Source organism: Pan troglodytes, chromosome 5, assembly GCF_028858775.2.
Source record: "Pan troglodytes isolate AG18354 chromosome 5, NHGRI_mPanTro3-v2.0_pri, whole genome shotgun sequence".
Classification (NCBI taxonomy): Eukaryota; Metazoa; Chordata; class Mammalia; order Primates; family Hominidae; genus Pan; species Pan troglodytes.
In genome coordinates this window covers 24,260,507-24,277,190 of record NC_072403.2, presented here as the reverse complement: position 1 = coordinate 24,277,190, position 16,684 = coordinate 24,260,507, and the positions used below count along the sequence as shown (strand labels likewise).

Genomic DNA, 16,684 nt, shown 5'->3' with positions numbered 1-16,684 from the left:
AGAAGTTAAAAATAAGTCTATTTTAGAAAAAAAGCAGTATTGGCCAGGCGTGGTGGCTCACACCTGTAATCCCAGCACTTTTGGAGGCCAAGGCAGGTGAATTACTTGGGGCCAGGAGTTCGAGACCAGTCTGGCCAATATGGCAAAACCCTGTCTCTACTAAAAATACAAAAATTAGCTGGGTGTGGTGGCACATGCCTGTAATTCCAGCTACTCGGGAGGCTGAGGCATGAAAATCCTTTGGACCTGGAAGGTGGAGTTTGCAGTGAGCCAAGATTGCACCACTGTACTCCAGACTGAGTAACACAGCAAGACTCTGTCTTGGGAAAAAAAAAAAAAGAAAAAAATGCATTCTTCCAAAAAATGCCAGTGTCAGAAAAATGACATGATATTTGAGACAGATAAGACTAAAGGCCGGGTGCGGTGGTTCACGCCTGTAATCCCAGCACTTTGGGAGGCCGAGGCGGGCGAATCACCTGAGGTCGGGAGTTCGAGAGCAGCTGGAGCAACATGGAGAAACCCCATCTCTACCAAAAATACAAAATTAGCCAGGCATGGTGGCACATGCCTGTAATCCCAGCTACTCGGGAGACTGAGGCAGGAGAATCACTTGAACCCGGAAGGCAGAAGTTGCGGTGGGCCAAGATTGCACCATTGCACTCCAGCCTAGGCAACAAGAGTGAAACTCTGTCTCCAAAAAAAAAGACTAAGAAACTGATTAAGCATGTACTATGTAACAAAAATAATCATACCACTTACGTTATTTTCATCATTCTGATAAGACTAAAGATTTTTTTAATTTTGCTTTAATATACATAGATAGTTGTTACTTTTTAGAATTTCATTTTCGTCCCGGTGCAGTGGCTCATGCCTGTAATCCCAGCAATTTGGGAGGCTGAGGCGGGCAGATCACCTGAGGTGGGGAGTTCGAGACCAGCCTTACCAACAAGCAGCAACCCCGTCTCTACTAAAAATACAAAAAAATTAGCTGGGCATGGTGACCCATGCTTGTAATCCCAGCTACTAGGGAGGCTGAGGCAGGAGAATCGCTTGAACCCAGGAGGCGGAGGTTGCGGTGAGCCGAGATTGAGCCATTGCACTCCAGCCTGGGCAACAAAAGCAAAACTGCATCTCAAAAAAAAAAAAAAAAAATTTAAAACAAAACTCAAAGAATTTCATTTTCAAAAGTTTTTAAATAGAACTACTTTATTGGCCTATGCATATAATAAAACTAATTTATCATTCAATATATAAATAATTTAGAAATTATATTCAAACATATGTAAATTATATTGTATGTATTATTTTTGTACCCTTTTTCATTTCCTAAGTGTACTGGTTTGGAAAATAAATTACCCTAATAAGAGCTACCAGGTAGGGTATGGTGGCTCACACCTGTAATCTCAGCATTTTGGGAGGCCAAGACGGGTGGATCACTTGAGATACGGAGTTCAAGACCAGCCTCGCCAACATGGTGAAACCCCGTCTCTACTAAAAATACCAAAGTTAACCAGGCATGGTGGCATGCGCCTATAGGCCCAGCTACTCGGGAGGCTGAGGCAGGAAAATCACTTGAACCGGGGAGGCAGAGGTTGCGGGGAGCCAAGATCGCACCACTGCACTCCAGCCTGTGCAACAGAGAGAAACTCTGTCTCAAAAAAAAAAAAAAAAGAAAAGAAAAAAGAGCTACCATATCTTAAGAGCTTACTATTTATGAGGCACTGTGCTTGAATCAATTTACTCTCTACAACCACTCTGAAAGGTCGTTATTAGCATCTTCATTTCACAGAAAACTCCACCTGATGACAATAAGTGCAGAACAAGAATGTCTCCAGTCTCAGCCCATACTCCCCACTCACCATCTTCTACTGCATCTTTCCCTACATCAACAGGACATACTACTGGCCCACCAAAGGTGGAATGCACTTCCAGTTAAGAACTACAAATTTGGCCGGGCGCGGTGGCTCATGCCTGTAATCCCAGCACTTTGGGAGGCCGAGGCGGACGGATCATGAGGTCAGGAGATCAAGACCATCCTGACTAACACAGTGAAACCCCACCTCTACTAAAAATACAAAAAATTAGCCAGACGTGGTGGTGGGCGCCTGTAGTCCCAGCTACTCAGGAGGCTGAGGCAGGAGAATGGCGTGAACCCGGGAAGCGGAGCTTGCAGTAGCCAAGATCGTGCCACTGCACTCCAGCCTGGGCGACAGAGCGAAACTCCGTCTCAAAAAATAAATAAATAAATAAAATTTTAAAAAAAGAACCATGAATGCAGGTCCATCATGACCTCTGACCCCATCACCCATGTGGCCAAGGCTGTGCATTTTCAGGACAGCTAGCACATTTTGGAGGGCAGACTATAGCTATGTGAAAATAAGTAAAATTTAAAAGCTGCCAGAACCCAGAAAACACCTTGAGAGAGATGTGACTGTGATCTGAGTCACATAGCATGTAGTTGTAACTTCTGCTTCTTAAATTAAATCAAGTCTCTTCCTCATTGTTCTTGTTCTGTAAATGACCAGAAAGGACCAGAGACAAGACTTCTTCCTCTTCCAATCACTGATCTTTGTTCCAGATTAACTGCCTCCTTTATTGTCCTTCACCTAATTCAACTCAGATGATGCAAAATCTTCAGCATGGACTGTTAAATATACCTTTCTTGAAAGAAAAAGACAACCTCAATTCATCAGATCATTGTAACTATGCATTAATCCTTATATAGAAAGATCATGAAATTCTGTTAAGCTTCCCTAATCTATGTCTGTATAAAGGGTCCCATGATTCTACACTTCAGAACACTGGCTTCCATTCTTTGGAATATGTGCATCCTGGGTGGTTGAGTGGTCATCTCAAAGTCTGCACTTGAATAAACTCTCTTTGAACTCTGACCCTTTTGGTTATTTTAGGTTGGTAGCTCTAAACCCAAGCAATGAATGACCCTCATACCTAAGAGAGTCACGCTTACCCCATGTCTTTCAAACTACATGTGTCTTTTGTATGTGTAATCTCCAGTTCTGGAAAACCTTTTTTTGTTGTTGTTTTAAATGGTATCCTAGACACTCAAGGGGCAGACCATAATGTATAGCTCTTGCATTAATGTGAATTAAATGGTATTTGACCTCAGACCTTAGCATCATTAAAATTACAAATTGTTTGTCTCTGGCTATCCTATAATATAGACTAAGCTATGAAATGTAACAATAAAAGTATAAGTTTTGTGCTATATTTAGCACTTGGTACATATTCCTCTCTGTCTTTAAGTGTCACTATTGAGACTATGAACTCTTTTTTTTTTTTTTTTTTGAGATGGAGTCTCGCTCTTTTGCCCAGGCTGGAGTGCAGTGGCATGACCTTGGCTCACTGCAAGCTCCGCCTCCCGGGTTCAAGGAACTCTCCTGCCTTCCGTGTAGCTGGGACTACAGGTGCGTGCCACCATGCCCAGCTAATTTTTGTATTTTTAGTAGAGACGGGGTTTCACCATGTTAGCCAGGATGGTCTCAATCTCCTGACCCTGTGATCCACCCACCTCAGCCTCCCAAAGTGCTGGGATTACAGGCATGAGCCACCACACCTGGCCTTTTTTTTTTGACAGGGTCTCACTCTGTCACCCAGGCTGGAGTGCAGTGGCATGATCATAGCTCACTGCAGCCTCGAACTCCCGGGCTCAAGTGATCCTCCCACCTCAGCCCCGTAAGTAGCTGGGACTACAGGTACGCACCACCATGCCCAGCTAATTTTTGTATTTTTTGTAGAATGGGGTTTCACCATGTTGCCCAGGCTGGTCTCAAACTTCTGGGCTCAAGCAATCCACCTGCCTCGGCCTTCCACAGTGCTGGGATTACAGGTGTGAACCACTGTACAGGTAAACTCTTAAAATACCATTGTGTTTAACCTAGGTACTTATTTTTCCAATGCTTTCATTGTATCTTAATCATTTCAGTTACATCTTATATGTACAAAAGGTTTCCCTTCAAAAAGAAAGTCATTATTTAGTAGACAATTAGCAATATATGCTAGCAGATAGTGAAAATATATAAAGTACCTGTTAAGTAGATTACTCTAAGGATGTATCTACCTAGGATAATAGATTAAAATGTTACCTAGGCCGAGTGTGGTGGCTCATGCCTGTAATCCCAGCACTTTGGGAGACAGAGGCAGGTGGATCACCTGAGGTCAGGAGTTCAAGAGCAGCCTGACCAAAGTGGCGAAACCCCGCCTCTACTGAAAATATAAAAATTAGCTTGGCGTGGTGGTGCACGCCTGCAGTCCCAGCTACTTGGGAGGCTGAGGAAGGAGAATCGCTTGAACCTCGGAGGCAGAGGTTGCAGTGAGCCGAGAACGTGCCATTGCACTACTGCCTGGGCAACAAAGCAAGATTCTGTCTCAAAAATAAATAAATAAATAAAATGTCACCTAATAAAAATGATATAATAAATGTTGGGGACTCAGGGGTGGGGAGAAAGAGACAGAGGGAGGTGAGAGATAAAAGACTACACATTGGGTACAGTGTACACTGTTCAGATGATGGGTGCACCAAAAATCTCAGAAATTACCACTAAAAAACTTACCCATGTAACCAAAAACCATCTGTTCCTCAAAAACTATTGAAATTAAAAATAAATAAATAAAATGTTACCTAAAAGTAAGAGGTTTGTATTGGATTTAGATATCCCCCAAATCCTAATATGGTTTGACTTAAGACAAAGACATGATTGCAAATAGTTCATTAGGGAGGTAAGGGATGGCTGGTAGGGGAGCAGGAAAGGGAAGATTGCTAATTAAGGATGTGTTGTTAAGCCAAAGCTAGAATTTAACTTCAGCAGAAAACGCTGAAGGCAAACATAGCCCTTACGATCATTCCATCCAGGGATGGGGGATCTGGAGTAATTATACCCCAACTCCCATCAGCTCCTGATTGAGGACTTCTGGGGGTTGGTGTGAACTCCCCAGCATTTCCAGATACTACGAGTTGGAACTCTAAAGCACAATGAAATGATAAGGTCTTAAAGGAAGTGGGCAGGACACTGACAGCATCTGCTACATCCTTCCAAGCCTAAAGTATCTTCTCATATCCAGTAGTTAAGTAAATACCACCATGCTGCCTGCCCACCCCACATCTCACAACAAAACAGACAAACAATGGTCAAAGTCTAGCAGTGATGGGCTTTAAAGTATTTATAGCCAAGGAAGAGAATTCTAATTTAAACACTCCTTCCCAAACAAAAAAATTTTACAACATAAAATAATTTAATATTATTAAATGAAAAGGACAGAAATAGAGATTTTATATTCCAGCTGGGAGCAGTGGCTCACGCCTATAATCCCAGCACTTTGGTAGGCTGAGGTGGGTGGAACACGTGAGATCAGGAGTTCAAAATCAGCCTGGCCAAAATGGTGAAACCTTGTGTCTACTAAAAATACAAAAATTAGCCAGGTGTGGTGGCCCATGCCTGTAATCCCAGCTACTCAGGAGGCTGAGGCACGAGAATCGCTTGAACCCAGGAGGCAGAGGTTGCAGTGAGCCGAGATGCCGCCACTGCACTCCAACCTGGAGACTCTGTCTCAAAAAAAAAAACAGAAAAGAATATGGAAATATCTCATATTTTATATTCTGTTAGACTTTGGGTTGCAAGTCATTTGAGAAAAAGCCATGAAATTGGCCATGAGAAAAAGCCATGAAATTGGCCCTATTAAAATATAACAAGGATTTCTCAGCCTAATCCAACCAGCGTCGATGAATCATTTCTGATTGAGCTTGAGGTGCATATAAACAACTAGAAACAATTCAGCTGTGTATTTCAATGCTTCAATGAGGGAAGACTTTGCCCATTGCTCCCTAGTTAATCCAAATTTTTGTTTTCTTTTTAAAGAGAAAAATCAAGGTTTTTCTTTTCTTTTTGTGTGTTTGGTTGGTTGGTTAGTAATTTACAGACTATGCAACTGTGCTGTTCCCCAATATATGCATAAGGCAGGAGAGAGTGGGATTTGTTTGCTTGCTTGTTTGTTTTGGAAACATACTGATGTTACTTACTGAGCCTCCAAAGCACTCCCTATCTGTGGCTGCCCCCAAGTTCAGGCAGATGAGCATTCTGAGAGCTGCTCAGAGGAATACAGTTTTTTCTAGATATCAGATGGCAAGCCTACAATCTGTTGAAGAATTTCTCACCTAATTTTCACCTCTGTATATTACTCACCAATTTTACATTGATTCTCCCCTCCAAAAACATGATAAGCATTCCCATGGTCACGTCCTGGGTGGATCTTAAAGAGTATTGGAAATAGCACATGCAGCTGTTAGCTTCTCCAAACACACAATCCAAAGCATTTAAATGCCCAGTCTGCAATGCTGGCAGTGAAAGACAAGAATAACAGTTACTTTTTATACCAAAGATAAATACCGGATGATGCCTGAAAAAGGCAGGGTCAGCCTAACTCACAGGCAGAAAAGAATACCACCAATGTCAACGGCAGGAAAAGCTCCCTGGGAAGGATGCACAGGCTTGACTAATTAAAGGTCTTTTAAAGGAAAGAGCAACATGGTTTTGTTAAATTTTGAAAATACTGCTCTTTAAAATTATGAACACGCCGGGCACAGTGGCTCACACCTGCAATCCCAGCATTTTGGGAGGCCAAGGCAGGGGGATCACTGGAGGTCAGGAGTTTGAGACCAGCTTGGCCAACATGGTGAAACCCCATTTCTACTAAAAATACAAAAAATTAGCCAGGCGTGGTGGCAGGCCTTGTAATCCCAGCTACTTGGGAGGCTGAGGCAGGAGAATTGCTTGAACCCGGGAGGCAGAGGTTTCAGTGAGCCCAGATCACACCACTGCAGTCACTCCAGCATGGGCAATAAGAGCGAAACTCCATCTCAAAAAGAAAAGTAAAGCCCTGCGCAGTGGCTCACGCCTGTAATCCCAGCACTTGGGGAGGCCAAGGCGGGCAGATCATGAGGTCAGGAGTTCGAGACTAGCCTGGCCAACATGGTGAAACCCTGTCTCTACTAAAAATACAAAAATTAGCCAGGCATGGTGGCACACGCCTGTAATCCTAGCTACGTGGGAGGCTGAGGCAGAAGAATTGCTTGAACCCAGGAGGCAGAGATTGCAGTGAGTTGAGATTGCGCCACTGCACTCCAGCCTGGGTGACAGAGTGAGACTCTGTCTGAAAAGAAAAAGGAAAAGAAAAGGAAAAGGAAAAGGAAAGGGAAAGAAAAAGAAAAAATAAAATAAAATGATGAACAGGATTTAAAACTCTTCAATAAATACAGTGAATAATAAAACACACATTAGTTTCAAATTTGAGCTGTATGGAAGGGGGATGAGTGTGATAAAGGGGGGAAAAACGATACATATGTGTTAACTGAAGCAAAAGCTACAAAAGATCAAGTATATCGTCTGGGCGCAGTGGCTCACGCCTGTAATCCCAGCACTTTGGGAGGCCGAGACGGGTGGATCATGAGGTCAGGAGTTCAAGACCAGCCTGACCAATATGGTGAAACCCCGTCTCTACTAAAAATGCAAAAATTAGCCGTGCATGGTGGTGCATGTCTGTAATCCCAGCTACTCAGGAGGCTGAGGCAGGAGAATCGCTTGAACTCAGGAGGCAGAGGTTGCAGTGAGTTGACGTCCCGCCACTGCACTCCAGCCTGGGCAACAGAGCGAGATTCCGCCTCAAAAAAAAAAAAGTACAATAATTATAGACTGTGGTGGTGGCTGTTTAAGAAACAAAGGGCTTAGACAAGGGGAAGAGAGTACTACATGTAGCATGGTCAGAGAAAGCTTGTCTAAAGAAATAGTTAAGCTAAACTCCCCAAGAATCACAGTGAATCCTATAAAGAACCACAGAGAAACAGCCCTACTGCAGGTATACCTTGGTGACTTCAAGCTGCTCAGTGTTGCTGGAATTCAGGAAGAGGTGGAATGGAAACAGAGGGTTGGAGGTGGTTGGAGAGATAGGCAAGTGCCAAATCCCTTGGGGACCTGAAAGCCAATGATAAGGAATTTGCATAATCTCAATACAAGGAAAGCCATGAAAAGATTTTAAGCAGGGGAGAGAAGTCATGGGATTTACACTTTAACTTGATCACTCTCACTGCCCAGTGGATTCAAGAGAGAGAAAAGGTTAGAAGGTAGTCTTTGTCTTCACTGTCATTGTCATTCACTCCCTCCTCCTGCCACTTTCACCCCTGCATTGCTGACCACCAAAATCCCTGCAGCATTATATGCTACCCACAGGACAACATTGCACCTCCGCAAACGCCTAATAATCCCTGTTCATTCAGCTCCCAAATTCCTGCAACCTTTTACCCCAAAGCCATGAACCCATCCCAACCTTCTTACTAGGCATCCTGCCACACAGACCTCTTGTTCTATAGCTCGCATCAGCCTCCTCTGGGAGGATAACCCCAGTTCCTCCACTATGACCATCTCTTTTATCCCTCTACTGACCTCCTAGTTCAAACTCATGCCACCTTCTGTGTTCTTGGAACTAGATGTCATAGTGTTTTCTTTGCAAACAATTTGAATTCATGACACTATAAAATGCCTCATGTTGAAAGGAAATTTAGAGATATTCTGGTTTAACCTGGAGGTTCTTATGACAAAGAAACAGGCCTGGTATGGTTAGAAGATTTTTCTGAGGTCCCTGAGGTTAGGGAGTAGCAAAGCAGTACTTTATAAACTCTGGGCCTCTGACTTCCTAGTTGCCGTTCCTTGCATGATTTTAAAGCAATTTTTTAAAAACACTGCGGAGTGAGGGTGCTTCATGTTTTCTTTCTTTTCTTTTTCTTTCTTTTTTTTTTTGAGACAGAGTCTCGCTCTGTCCCCCAGGCTGGAGTGCAGTGGCACGATCTCGGCTCACTGCAAGCTCCGCCTCCCGGGTTCACGCCATTCTCCTGCCTCAGCCTCCCGAATGGCTGGGACTACAAGTACCCGCCACCACACCCGGCTAATTTTTTGTATTTTTAGCAGAGACGAGGTTTCACCGTGTTAGCCAGGATGGTCTTGATCTCCTGACCTTGTGATCCATCCGCCTCAGCCTCCCAAAGTGCTGGGATTACAGGTGTGAGCCACCGCGCCTGGCCGGCTTCATGTTTTATAAAACACTTCAACACATGCCATCTCGTAGAATCATGGCAGCCCCCAAGTAATAGATATAAATTGAAGCTGAGAAAGATGAAGTGCTGAGAGAGCTGCTAAGCCAGGACTTAGACTCAGGTCTTGTGGCTCCAAGTCCTGCAGAAACTACGAAAACTTTCCTATTGTCAGAAGAAGTTAGTCCTGGGCATCAAAATTAGAGGTTTCCTATTTCCACTCATTATTATTGGTTAATGATGCCTTTGTGTATATTAGTTTTACATTCCTCTGAAGATCAGATTTTTTTACAGCCCTATCAAGCTCTATTTGCCCATGTAATTATTGCTATTTTTCCTTTTTATTTTTTTAACTGACACATAATTGTACAGATTTGTGGGGTGTACAGTGATTTTTGATTATAAATTCAATTGATTGATTGAATTTATATAAATTGATTGGTTATAAATTATCAATTTATAATTTTATAATGATCAATTCAGGGTAATTAGTATATTCACCTCAAACATTTATCATTTTTTTGTGTTGGAAATATTCAAAATCCTCTCTTCTAGCTGTTTTATTTTTATTTTATTTATTTATTTATTTTACTTTTTTTGAGATGGAGTCTCACTCTGTCACCCAGGCTGGAATGCAGTAGTGCGATCTTGGCTCACTGCAATCCCTGCCTCCTGGGTTCAAGTAATTCTCATGCCTTAGCCTCCGAAGTAGCTGGGATTACAAGCACCCACCACCACACCCAGCTAATTTTTTGTATTTTTAGTAGAGACAGGGTTTTACCATGTTGACCAGGCTGGCCTCGAACTCCTGACCTCAGGTGATCCACTTGCCTCAGCCACCCAAAGTGTTGAGATTACAGGTGTGAGCCACTGCACGCAGCCCCTTCTAGCCATTTTAAAATATACAATAAGTTAATTTAACTGTAGTCATCCTACAGTGCTGATAGAACACTAGAACTCATTCCTCCTATCAGTTGTTTTGTTTTTATTTTTACTTACTCGTTGGGAACAGGCCCCCAATCTGGCCATAAACTGGCCCCAAAACTGGCCATAAACAAAATCTCTGCAGCACTGTGACATGCTCGTAATAGCCATGATGCCCACGCTGGAAGGTTGTCGGCTTACCGGAATGAGGGCAAAGAACACCTGGCCCACCCAGGGCGGAAAACTGGAAAACCGCTTAAAGGCATTCTTAAACCACAAACAGTAGCATGAGGGATCTGTGCCTTAAGGACATGTTCCTGCTGCAGATAACTAGCCAGACCCATCCCTTTATTTCGGCCCATCTCTTTGTTTCCCGTAAGGAATACTTTTGGTTAATCTACAATCTATAGAAATAATGCTTATCACTGGCTTACTGTCAATAAATATGTGGGTAAATCCCTGTTCAAGGATCTCAGCTCTGAAGGCAGTGAGACCCCTGATTTCCCACACCATACTCTATATTTCTGTGTGTGTGTGTGTGTCTTTAATTCCTCTAGCGCCACTGGGTTAGGATCTCCACGACTGAACTGGTCTCAGCATTTACTTATTTATTTATTTTTTAATAGAGACAGGGTTTTGCCATCTTGCCCAAGCTGATCTCAAACTCCTGGGCTTCAGTGATCCTCCTGCCTCAGCCCCCCAGAGTGCTGGGATTACAGGCATGTGCCACCACATCTGGCCTGATGATTTTATAACTGTTAACCAACCGCTCTCCCTCTTCCCCACTCCCCTTCCCAGCCTCTATTAATGACTATTCTACCCTCTACTTCTATGAGATCAACTTTTTAACCTTCCACATATAAGTAAAAACATGCAGTGTTTGTCTTTCTGTGCCTGGCTTATTTCACTCATAATGTCCTCCAGGCTTATCCATGTTGCCATGAATTATAGGATTTTGTTCTTTTTTATGGCTGAATAGTATTCCATTGTGTGTATATATACCACATTTTATTTATCCATTCATCTGGTGATGGACACTTAGGTTGATTCCATATCTTGGCTACTGTGAATAGTGCTGCCATAAACATGGGGATACAGGTATTTCGAGATCAGATTTTTTAATGTGGTTAAGGAAGAACTTTGTCCAATACTGGAAGTTGATCGGAATGAGGGTAAGGGTTTCTGAGCAGGAGAGAAACTTAAAGAACAAATATAATGAAGAAAAGAGATGCCCCAGGGGCAGTGGTTCACACCTGTAATTCCAGAACTTTGGGAGACTAAGTTGGAAGGATTGCATAAGTCCAGGAATTCAAGACCAGTCTGGACAACATAGTGAGACACCATCTCTACAAAAACAAATTAGCCAAGCGTGGTGGCATGCAACTGTAGTCTCAACTACTTGGGAGGCTGAGGCAGAAGGATTGCTTGAGCCCAAGGGGTCAAGGCTGCAGTGAGCCGTGATCGCACCACCACTGCATTGCAGCCTGGGTGACAGAGCAAGACTATATCAGAAAGAAAGAGAAAGAAAAGAGGTGCGGGGAGGGAAGGGGAGGGGAGGGGAGGGGAGGGAAGAAGGAAGGAAGGAAGGAAGGAAGGAAAGAAGGAGGGAGGGAGGGAAGGAAGGAAAAAAGAGAGAAGGAGAGAGAGAGGAAAGAAGGAAAGAAGCAGGGAGGGAGGGAGGGAAGAAAGAGAAGGAGAGGAAGGAAGGAAGGAGGGAGGGAAGGAAGGGAGGGAGGGAGGGAGGGAGGGAGGAAGGGAGGAAGGAAGGAAGGAAGAAAGAAAGAGAGAAAGATGCAAACTTTACCAAGTTTGTGATTTGGGCCGATCCAACACCATTATGGCATCTACCATCATGAGGAAATGCGCTCTAAAACTGGTTTTCTTATTTTAAGTGCAAGTTACCACAGCACAATTTCACCATAGCAAAAGAATGTAGATGGTCTCATGGATTCATTATTAAAATATTTGAAGTATATACAAATTGGATTCTTTGAATTATTTTTTCCAGCTCATTTGAGGTTTAGAATTTCAAATCCAATGTCAAAAATATTCTCAGTGACAAAAAAAAAAAAAAAAATGTCCTTCTCAGTTGCTTTGCAGGATGTGGAAGAGATTACTGCTTCAGAGGAAATATATTTTGGAATGCATTGCATCCTGATGCTACAATTAGTTCTATTCTTGTTCTGAAAATGGAAAGGGGTCAGGGGCTCTGCATAACTGACACTTAGCAGCAGCGGCAGATGCAAGCTGGCAGCCAGCATTCAGCCAGGAGAAGTGGCTTGCTTTTCCCATCCGAGCCCAACATAGACAAGTTAACAGAACACTTACACAAGAATTATTGTTTCCTTGTTCTTTTATTTGCTTTTATTTTGATGAGCTCAAACACTTTTCCCCAAACATCAGACCTATTATTAGCAACATTCCCTTAGGGTGCGCTAGGTACAGTTACTTAAACATGTTGTAAAACCTCCCAGGCCAGGTGTGGTGGGTCACGCCTGTAATCCCAACACTTTGGGAGGCTAAGGGGGGGCAGATCATGAGGTCAGGAGATCGAGACCATCCTGGCCAACATGGTGAAACCCCGTCTCTACTAAAATACAAAAAATTAGCCAGGCATGGTGGTGCACGCCTATAGTCCCAGCTACTCAGGAGGCTGAGGCAGAGGAATCGCTTGAACCTGGGAGGCAGAGGTTGCAGTGAGCCGAGATAACACCACTGCACTCCAGTCTGGTGACAGAGCGAGACTCTATCTCAAAAAAAAACAAAACAAACAAACAAACAAAACTCCCAAATGTGAATGAAAAATACCTGCACTTACCTCAGATGTTGAGTACTATAAGAATATAGTTGATTCCCTTTGTGAGTAGTTGCTGAGCTAAGAGAAATCTTATGGGTCTATTAACTAAAAGCCCAGAATAATATAATTATTAGGATTTTCTTAATATTATTCACTGAACCTGAATAATAGTCTGAGAAATGAATATAACAAATCAAGCAAACAACATTACTAGCTTTTAGAAGGCTAAAAATAAATGTCTAAAGTAGCAAGTGTTCTGCTGAAAATAATCATGCAAAATGCATATATCTCGCATACCATCAAATCAGACCATTTTTCAGGGCATCCTCCATTATTGCATTCCACCCCATTCACACTCCTTGGCAATTAAGACACCCAAGTTATGACATGCAGATTCTGGTTTAGCTCAGTTGAGTGCTGTCTGAGTGTGGTGGCATAGATGAGTCAGCCAAATACCTCACCCCACATTCCTCTCATACCTATCCAGAGACCCCAAGATCATCGTTAGCAAATACACAGAAAGCTTCCAGCACATTACCTTGGCCTTGGGGGTTTGTGCATCCTTCAAAGTCAACTGAAATCTGGAGACTCTGAATCATCTTCTCCAACACTGCACTATACTACACTAGCATGCTTGCTTCAGCAGCACACATACTAAAATTGGAACAATACAGAGGAGATTAGCATGGCCCCTGCGCAAGGATGACACGCAAATTTGTGAAGGATTCCATATTTCCAAAGATTGAGCGTTCTCAGGCATAAGTAGGAGCTGAGCTAGGAAAACGCAAAGGCATAAGAATGATACAATGGACTCTGGGGACTCAGGGGAAAGGGTGGGGGTGGAGTGAGGGATAAAAGACTACAAATTGGGTTCACTGTATACTGCTCAGGTGATGGGTGCACCAATATCTCACAAATCATAACTAAAGAACTTACTCATGTAACCAAATACCACCTGTTCTCCAAAAACCTATGGAAATAAATAATTTGAATATATTAGCCAATATTTAAGAGCAGGGAGGATTACTAGTCTAAGTTGATAAGAATATATCTCTAAGATAACCATTTCCAGCTTTTTAAGGCACTGAATAGTGCTTTTGTACATAGGATTTTTAATAAGAATTCCTATGACTGAGTAATGTTTGTATTCATGTTAGGTTTTTATTTCTTTGGGTAAGACCATTAAAACTGCCTTTGCATTTAAGATTCTGATTGGGTGTGGTAGCTCACACCTGTTATCTCAGAGCTTTGGGAGGCCAGCGCGGGAGGCTCGCTTGAGGCCAGGAGTTTGATAGCAGCCTGGGCAGCATAGCAAAACCTCATCTCTACAAAAAAATGCAAAAAAAAAAAAAAAAAAAAAAAAATGGCCAGGTGTGGTGGCATGCACCTGCAGTCCCAACTACCTGGAAGGCTGAGGCAGGAGGATCCCTTGAGCCCAGGAGTTCAAGGCTACAGTGAGCTATGATGGCACCACTACACTCCAGCCTGGGTGACAGAGCAAGAATCTGCCTCTTAAAAAAAGGGGTTGGGGGCGGGGTGGATGAAGATTCAGATGAAGCAGAAAATGAAAATAATGTTTTAGGAATGCAAAATAGGCCAGTGGCTCACGCCTGTAATCCCAGCACTTTGGGAGGCCGAGGTGGGTGGATCACCTGAGGTCAGGAGTTCAAGAACAGCCTAGCCAATATGGTGAAACCCTGTGCCTACTAAAATTGTAAAGAATTAGCTGGGCATGGTGGCAGGCACCTGTAATCCCAGCTAAGGCAGAAGAATCGGTTGAACCCTGGAGGCAGAGGTTGCAGTGAGCTGAGATTGCGCCATTGCACTCCAGCCTGGGTAACAAGAGCGAGACTCCATCCATCTCAAAAAAAAAAACAAGAATAAAAAAAGGAATGCAAAATAAGTAACACCAGTCAAAACGTCACACCTCTGCTTTCTTAAAAATTAAATTTTATAGGCCAGGCACAGTGGCTCATGCCTGTAATCCCAGCACTTTGGGAGACAGAGGCGGGTGGATCACGAGGTCAGGATATCGAGACCATCCTGGCTAACACAGGGAAACCCCGTCTCTACTAAAAATACAAAAAATTAGCCAGGCGTGGTGGCACACGGCTGTAGTCCCAGCTACTCGGGAGGTTGAGGCAGGAGCATCACTTTAACTTAGGAGGCGGAGCTTGCAGTGAGCCGAGATCGCGCCACTGCACTCCAGCCTGGGTGACAGAGTGAGACTCCATCTCAAAAAAAAAAAAAATTGAATTTTATATAAAGAGCATTTTATTTGCCATTGATTTAAAACAAGGCTCAGTATAATTGAATAGGTTTATATTTTCAGGCAGTTTCTGATTCTGTGAAAAGTATACTTTACAACCAAGATTAATGACAATCATTATGAGCAACTTTCCTCATCATGTAATATCTCTGATAAAGAGTATGATGCTACAACACTAACTCTAGTAGTGAACTGCAGTGTAAAAAATTAATAAGTAAAAAATGAACAATCCAGAAGAGTGTTTACAAAAAATCAAACAACTGGACTGGCTTTCATAGATCATCTAGTCCCTTTACCAATGTGTTAACAATGAAATTAAAATAATTAAGATGGGCACCTTTCGGCCAGGGGCTATGGCTTTGTGGCTCTGTGGCCAGCTTACTTTTGGTTCTAAGAAGACAGAAGTCAAAAAGCCAGAGCAAGAAACCAGTGATACCACTTTTACCATTAGGACATGTGACAATTGATCCTAATGGTTTTGTCACTTGAGCCTTCTAGCCAAAATTGACTTGCAAACAAAACATTCCGAAATATTTGATAGCTGAACCTTTAAATGCAGCCATTTTTGCACTTCCATCAAAAAAAGAGGCTAGCCAGGCACAGTGGCTTACGCCTGTAATCCCAGTACTTTGGGAGGCAGAGGCCGGTGGATTGCTTGAATCCAGGAGTTTGAGACCAGCCTGGGCAACATGGCAAAAACTCATCTCTACAAAAAATACAAAAAATTAGCTGGGTGTGGTAGCATGCACCTGTAGTCCCAGCTACTCTGGAGGCTGAGGTGGAAGGATTACTTGAGCTTGGAAGGTCAAGCCTTCAGTGAGCCATGATGGTGCCACTGTACTCCAGCCTGGGTGACAGAGTGAGACTCTGTCTCAAAAGAAAAAAAAGAGAGAGAGGCTAATGTTGAGCCTGTCAATATTTTTCCAAAGTCTTAGAACTCAGGAAGAGTAAGGTAAGTTTAGATAAAGTTGAAAAATCTCATCCACATCTCTACAAGAAATGTTGGTGAGACTAAAAAAGCAAGTTAAACAAAACAGGCACAGTTCCACGACATCCTTGGGAAACATTTTCTGAATACTAAAAAGAAATAATTCATTCTTAAATACAAGAAAAATACATTTAAATATCAGAAAAACCTGGAAAGTACTTTTTTTTTTTTTTTTGAGATGGAGTCTCACTCTGTCATCCAGGCTGCAGTGCAGTGACGTGATCTCGGCTCACTGAAACCTCCGCCTCCGGGTTCAAGCAATTCTCCTGCCTCAGCCTCCTGAGTAGCTGGGACTACAGGCACATGCCATCACGCCTGGGGAATCTTTGTATTTTTAGTAGAAACAGGGTTTCACCGTGTTAGCCAGGATGGTCTTGATCTCCTGATCTCATGATCCGCCCGCCTCGGCCTCCCAAAATGCTGGGATTACAGGTGTAAGCCACTGTGCCCAGTAAAAGTACATTTTAAAAATCATGGCTAGTACTCACTGAAGAAATAGGACCATGAAAGTACGAAATATCATGTTTCAGGGCAGTTCAAGTTTCAGATGAATCCGAGTATTCATTACTCTTTAAATTGTTATACCAAGATACCTTTAGGCCTAGTTCTTAT

At 42.9% G+C, this 16,684-nt stretch overlaps 1 protein-coding gene and 1 non-coding gene across 2 annotated transcripts in view; one reads left to right on the top strand and one right to left on the bottom strand.

Annotated features, from left to right (window-relative positions):
- The window catches only part of RNF144B (ring finger protein 144B), a 188,909-nt gene that overhangs the window by 145,634 nt on the left and 26,591 nt on the right, over nt 1-16,684 (bottom strand). The gene's annotated exons all lie outside the window — the stretch shown is intronic.
- Nucleotides 13,450-13,552, top strand: LOC112209564 (U6 spliceosomal RNA). Its single transcript, XR_002944402.1, has one exon. It is a non-coding gene; the product is annotated as a U6 spliceosomal RNA (small nuclear RNA).